This window comes from Boleophthalmus pectinirostris, unplaced genomic scaffold, assembly GCF_026225935.1.
Source record: "Boleophthalmus pectinirostris isolate CB_2022bp ecotype Guang Dong unplaced genomic scaffold, ASM2622593v1 HiC_scaffold_9, whole genome shotgun sequence".
Taxonomy (NCBI): Eukaryota; Metazoa; Chordata; class Actinopteri; order Gobiiformes; family Gobiidae; genus Boleophthalmus; species Boleophthalmus pectinirostris.
This window is the reverse complement of record NW_026571541.1, coordinates 37,282,493-37,289,812: the sequence shown is the minus strand read 5'-3', so window position 1 is coordinate 37,289,812 and position 7,320 is coordinate 37,282,493.

The following is a 7,320-nucleotide window of genomic DNA, read 5'->3' as shown; positions in this document are numbered from 1 at the left end:
TGCCGCAGACACAATACTGCAAATGAGAGCGCGCCTCGGCCTTTATACCCGTGCGTCGGCGGAGAACGTCCTGCGCACGTAACCTTCCGCTGCGTCAGTTAGTCCGCTGTCAAAACGCACACCGGCCGTTCTGAGAAAATAAATAAACTTTAAATAAACATTAAAACGTCAACATTTACATCTATGGAAGCTATTTATTTCTCATACATTAGATTAGGTCAAAATAAATACAGAAATGTAATTGATTTAAGATATTGGCGTTATATATGAGGATCCAGATTTGCTGCCGACTGGCGGCCAATGCAGCAGAAAAATGCAAATGAAGAAGCCCAGTCAGGACATGACCCCACATGTCCCTGTCCCCCTGTCCCTCATGTCCCTGTCCCCCTGTCCCTCATGTCCCTGTCCCCTGTCCCTGTCCCACATGTCCCTGTCCCACATGTCCCTGTCCCCCTGTCCCTCATGTCCCTGTCCCACATGTCCCTGTCCCCCCTGTCCCTGTCCCTCATGTCCCTGTCCCACATGTCCCTGTCCCACATGTCCCTGTCCCTGTCCCTCATGTCCCTGTCCCACATGTCCCTGTCCCCTGTCCCACATGTCCCTGTCCCCCTGTCCCTCATGTCCCTGTCCCCCTGTCCCTGTCCCTGTCCCCATGTCCCTGTCCCTCATGTCCCTGTCCTCATGTCCCTCATGTCCCTGTCCCATGTCCCTGTCCCTGTCCCTGTCCCTGTCCCTCATGTCCCTGTCCCCATGTCCCTGTCCCTGTCCCTGTCCCTGTCCTCATGTCCCTGTCCCCACATGTCCCTGTCCCCTGTCCCACATGTCCCTGTCCCACATGTCCCTGTCCCCCCCTGTCCCTGTCCCTGTCCCTGTCCCTGTCCCACATGTCCCTGTCCCCCTGTCCCCTGTCCCTCATGTCCCTGTCCCACATGTCCCTGTCCCCCTGTCCCTGTCCCACATGTCCCTGTCCCACATGTCCCTGTCCCCATGTCCCACATGTCCCTGTCCCTGTCCCTGTCCCTGTCCCTGTCCCTCATGTCCCCCTGTCCCTGTCCCCCTGTCCCTGTCCCCATGTCCCTGTCCCTGTCCCTGTCCCTGTCCCTGTCCCTGTCCCACATGTCCCTGTCCCTGTCCCCATGTCCCTGTCCCTCATGTCCCTGTCCCACATGTCCCTGTCCCACATGTCCTGTCCCTGTCCCTGTCCCCACATGTCCCTGTCCCCCTGTCCCATGTCCCTGTCCCTGTCCCTGTCCCACATGTCCTGTCCCACATGTCCCTGTCCCTGTCCCTGTCCCTGTCCCACATGTCCCTGTCCCTCATGTCCCTGTCCCACATGTCCCTGTCCCACATGTCCCTGTCCCTCATGTCCCTGTCCCCCTGTCCCACATGTCCCTGTCCCCTGTCCCTGTCCCCCTGTCCCTGTCCCTGTCTGTCCCTGTCCCACATGTCCCTGTCCCACATGTCCCTGTCCCTGTCCCTGTCCCACATGTCCCTGTCCCCCTGTCCCACATGTCCCTGTCCCTCATGTCCCTGTCCCTCATGTCCCTGTCCCTGTCCCATGTCCCTGTCCCTCCATGTCCCTGTCCCTGTCCCTGTCCCTCCCTGTCCCTCATGTCCCTGTCCCATGTCCCTGTCCCACATGTCCCTGTCCCTGTCCTGTCCCTGTCCCTGTCCCCATGTCCCTGTCCCTGTCCCCATGTCCCTGTCCCCCTGTCCTGTCCCCCCTGTCCCATGTCCCTGTCCCACATGTCCCTGTCCCATGTCCCTGTCCCATGTCCCTGTCCCATGTCCCTGTCCCTGTCCCTGTCCATGTCCCTGTCCCCTGTCCCTGTCCCTCATGTCCCTGTCCCACATGTCCCTGTCCCTCATGTCCCTGTCCCACATGTCCCTGTCCCCCTGTCCCACATGTCCCTGTCCCTCATGTCCCTGTCCCATGTCCCTGTCCCACATGTCCCTGTCCCACATGTCCCTGTCCCCATGTCCCTGTCCCTGTCCCTGTCCTGTCCCATGTCCTGTCCCTGTCCCTGTCCCCCCCTGTCCCTGTCCCCCTGTCCCTGTCATGTCCCTGTCCCACATGTCCCTGTCCCTCATGTCCCTGTCCCATGTCCCTGTCCCCTGTCCTCATGTCCCCTGTCCCCCATGTCCCTGTCCCCTGTCCCCATGTCCCTGTCCCCCATGTCCTGTCCCTGTCCCTCATGTCCCTGTCCCATGTCATGTCCCTGTCCCCATGTCCCTGTCCCTCATGTCCCTGTCCCCCTGTCCCTGTCCCCCTGTCCCATGTCATGTCCCTGTCCCTCCCTGTCCTGTCCCTGTCCCTGTCCCTGTCCCTGTCCCTGTCCCCCTGTCCTGTCCCATGTCCCTGTCCCTGTCATTCCCTGCCTGTCCCTGTCCCCATGTCCCTGTCCCTGTCCCTGTCCCTGTCCCTGTCCCTGTCCCATGTCCCTGTCCCTGTCCCTGTCCCTCATGTCCCTGTCCCACATGTCCCTGTCCCTCATGTCCCTGTCCCCCATGTCCCTGTCCCTTGTCCCTGTCCCATGTCCCTGTCCCTGTCATGTCCCTGTCCCTGTCCCTGTCCCTGTCCCTGTCCTGTCCCTGTCCCTTTGTCCCTCATGTCCCTGTCCCCCATGTCCCTGTCCCCATTGTCCCTCATGTCCCTGTCCCCCCATGTCCCGTCCCTGTCCCCTGTCCCCTGTCCCATGTCCCTGTCCCTGTCCCACATGTCCCTGTCCCCCTGTCCCTGTCCCAGTCCCTGTCCCTAACAACATTGTTAAATTTGCATTGTGTAACTTTTCTGGTGGAACGTCCGTCAAACGCTTTTCTCCATGGAGATTATTATTATTGCTTTGTCTGGAATGTTCCACAGTATGTCTTTAAACCTTTCTATCTTCATGGAGACCAAACCAGACCAAGTTGCAGGTCAGATCTGTGGAGAGGCGACACCGCTCACAGTCAGAATGTATTTGTATTTTTTTTTAACCCCCTGTAATTGAATAAATGTAAAGTGGAGCTGTTTAATCTCCCAGGACCCAAACTCTTGCGGCTTTATTGATTTGTCTTTGTTATTTGGGCTCATAAGGACCTGAGGAGGAAAAAAAAAAAAAAAATTGATTTTTACATGATGTAGTTTCTGAGAAAAATTATGTCCACATATCATTTATAAAACATTCAGTTTATGCTTTTAATCATTTGATGGAACACAATAAAGTCACAATTGAATAATGATTTGCAAAAACTATTTCTAAAGTGTTTGAACAACCCAAAATGTCTTGGACATAAATGTTTACACGTGTGGAAACCAGGTCCTAGGAGGTGAGTACAACGGAGTATAAGGGTCAGATAAAAAAACAAAAAATAAATGCTGGCGCTACGAGAATAAAGTCGTAACATTTCGACATTAAAGTCGTAATATTATGAGAATAAAGTCAAAACCAGAAAAAGTCGTACTTTTACGCGAATAAAGTCGTAAATTTACAGGAATGAAGTTGTAATTTTATGTGAATAAAGTCGTAGTCAAAATAAAGTTGTAATATTATGAGAATATCGGCTGCTCAGAAAGTCTGAATGAGTCTGAGTCTGGAGCTGTGGAGAATTTGGAGCATTTTGTAAAGGAGAAGAATCCGTGTATCATTCGTTCATTCAACTGAACCAGGACTGAATCAGGTCCAGAACCAAACCAGAACTAAGACCAGGATTGAGACTGGGACCAGACCGAGACCAGACCAGGACTGAGACCGGGACCAGACGAGGACTGAAAACAGTTTAATCCTGGTTTAGTCCTGGTTTAAGTCACGGAAATGGGAAACGGCGTTTCTGTGACTTTAAAATGCGATGCAGGACTAATGCGCCACATACGGACTGAACCAGGACTGAACCAGGACTGAACCAGGACTGAACCAGGACTGAACCAGGACTAAATTGTTTTCAGTCCTGGTCTGGTCCCGGTCTCGGTCCCGGTCTCAGTCCTGGTCTCAGTTCTGGTCTGATCCCGGTCTCAGTCTTGGTCCTGTACTCAGTCCTTGTCTGGTCCCGGTCTATGTCCTGGTCTCAGTCCCGGTCTGGTCCCGGACCTGGTTCAGTCCTGGTTCAGTCCAGAGGCGCAAATAAAGAAGAAAATTGTTGTTTTTTTAGTTTTCTTATTTTTGGTTTTATATCGAAAAATAAGTTTCTTCTTCTTCTGCATTTTTCACTTTGACTTTGATTTTATTACGACTTCATTCTCGTAATATTATAACTTTATTCTCATAATATTACGACTTTATTTTAACTTCGACTTTATTCTTGTAAAATTACGACTTTAATATTGAAATGTTACGACTTTATTCTCGTAGCGCCAGCATCATTTTTTTAATCTGACCCTTATACTCTGTGGTAGTAAACTGCCCAAACCCCTTGGTCTGAAAATGGGGATTATTCTGCCCCAACCCTCTTCAACTCAAGTACCATAGTCTTTCAAATACTCTGGTGTTTTTCTGAGCCGGGCAGGATAGCGTCTCTCAGACTGTGGAGACTGCTGGGTGGAGTCAGGGGGTATCTCAGGTGAAACTGGTTGAGTCTCTGCATGGCAGTTATCTGAAGATGTATCTGGAAGAGCGATGTGCAGCTGTGGAGCCACCGGTGTGCGGGACAGATGATACCTGTTTCTCTGGAGACGGCCACTCGGTGTTTCCACAACGTAGGACCTGGGTGTTCCTGCAGTGGACACCACAGTTCCTCTCTGCTGCAGGTCCTTGACCCACACATGCTCACCTGGCTGCAGATTGGGCATGTCGTGAGCTCTATGCCTTTTGTTATAGTTCTGTGACTGTTTTAGCCTATAAGTCTGTTCTCTACTTTTCACCTTTCCCAAATCGGCTCCGTTTGGATGGAGCTGAGAAGGAATGACAGGAACGGTAGTACGTATCTTTTGACCCATGAGCAGTTCAGTAGGACTATACCCACTGGCCACAGGTGAGACACAGTAAACCATTAAAACTAGGTAAGGATCACTAGACTTTTTGAGTAAGTTTTTGACAGTCCTGACTGCACGCTCTGCCTCCCCGTTACTTTGTGGGAAGTGGGGACGAGATGTAACATGCGTAAAACACCATGTTTGAGCAAACGTTTGAAATGCTTCAGATGCAAATTGTGGACCATTATCTGAACGCACAATATCTGGAAAGCCATACAGCAAAAATAGATTTACAATGGTCAATAACAGTTTTTCCTCCTCAGGAGTTGTTCCAGGCATGTGCCACTGGGAGGAGGCCCGGGGAAGACCCAGGACACGCTGGAGGGACTATGTCTCTTAGCTGGACTGGGAACAACTCGAGGTTCCCCCGGAGGAGCTGGAGGACGTGTCTGGGTGAAGGAAGTCTGGGAGTCTCTGCTTAGGCTGCTGCCCCCGCGCCCCGGCCCCGGATAAGCAGAAGAAAATTGATGGATTTTCCAATTGTTTACTTGTATTTTATGTTTTATTATTGTTTAATACAAACATTTCCATTTCTAGGCCATATTCACAGCACAAGGATGATCAAAACAATATCAATGTGGAGAAGTTTACTTTTGATATAGAAATGGCGGCCATCTTGAAAATTGGCGGCCATTGAGTTTTTTTTAGGTGGCTCACGTGCTTTTCTGAAAGAGGGGGTTCTAAGCTACAACCATGCCAAATTTGGTGCTTGTACGACAAAGTGCAGGATTATTTGAGTAACCGGTCCCACTATTAATCTTTGTGCCTCAAGAGCCTCTTTGTGTGTTTGGAGGAAAATGTCACTGAGGAGAATTTGTGGAAATATTACAAAGTGCTGCCCCCTACAGCTCGTAACCACTTACTCCAATATCAACCTCCCACAGCCCAGGCGCTGAACGCAGGGCAGCCGCACTCACTCTGTAAGTGAACACTGCTGCCCCCTACAGCTCTTAACTACTCACTGCAGTGAGGACTGCAGGAGCAGACGGCAGGTCTAACTTTGTTCCTGCCGCAGGAAAACCACGAGCGCGGGGAGAATTTCCACCTCTTCTTTGTTTTTTTGCCGCTTTGCTTGAGCTCTTGTATTTTTTCGACCAATTTAGACAGATGTGTTTCCCGCTCGGCGTCTTTCTCTGCCCACTCTTGTGCCATTCTGTCCCCGGTTTCCTGGACCAGCCCCAGCCACCCTTGAAGGATTTCTTCGCGCTTTTCCTCCTAAAAATCCGACCCTTATACTCCGTCGTAGGTGAGCAACGACATTTCCATCGAAACAAGCAGGTGTCGGCCCCGAGCCAAAACTTACACAGAATCGACCCTACAGATGTGTTTTATGAGTCTGGGCACTTTGGCAACTCCTGGAGAGTTAAATTTAAGACAAGTTTCATTCTAGTAAATTGTACAAACAGTTTTTAATGTTTTATGAATAAATAAAAAATAAAAACATGTTTAGGTTTTTCACAGTTCCAATTTCAAAGCTGAAGTCAGTGAGATTCATGGACTTATTCTAGTGAAGGTGTGTGGAGTTTACAAACACAATGGAGCACTTCCTGTATTACCACTTAATGACATCACAAGGTGGAACTGTTTTTTCATCATGACGCTGAGCAGAACTCCAACTTTTATCAGATATTGCGCAAAAAGTAATCAATAAAAAAACAGATCTTAAAGAGTCAGTGGTTGAACATGTGAGTGGCAGCTGTTGAAGTGTCTTGCTCAAGGGCCCAAAAGTACAACAATATTGATATTTACTCAAAGTTGGTGTGTAAGAAAATACAGTCCTAGATTAGAAAAGAAAAATCAGATAAAAGTGTAAAAATGTTTATTCAAATGTAAAAATAGAGTCGTGTTCATAAAGTACAGTTTGTTTTCATTTACAGTTTTGAAATAAATCTCCAAACTTCTGATCCACAAATGTTTCTCCTTCTCGTTATTTGTTCGGGATCAACTCAAACACAAACTCGACATGTTGATTTTATGTAGAGATACAGAACAAAAACTGAACCAGGACTAAACCGGGACTAAACTAGGACTAAACTAAGACTAAACCAGGTCTAAAACCAGACTAAAAGAAAACTAAACCAGAACTAAACCTGAACTAAACTGGGACTAAAACAAGACTGAAGCAGAACTATAACAGGACTGAACCAGGACTAAAACAGAACTAAACCACGACTAAACCAGGACTATTTCAGGACTGAACTGGGACTAAACTAGGTCTAAACCAGGACTAAATTAGGGCTAAAATAGAACTAAACCAGGTCTAAACTAGGTCTAAACCAGGATTAAACCAGGTCTAAATAAGGTCTAAAACAGAATTAAACCAGGACTAAACCAGGTCTAAACAAGGTCTAAAACAGAATTAAACCAGGTCT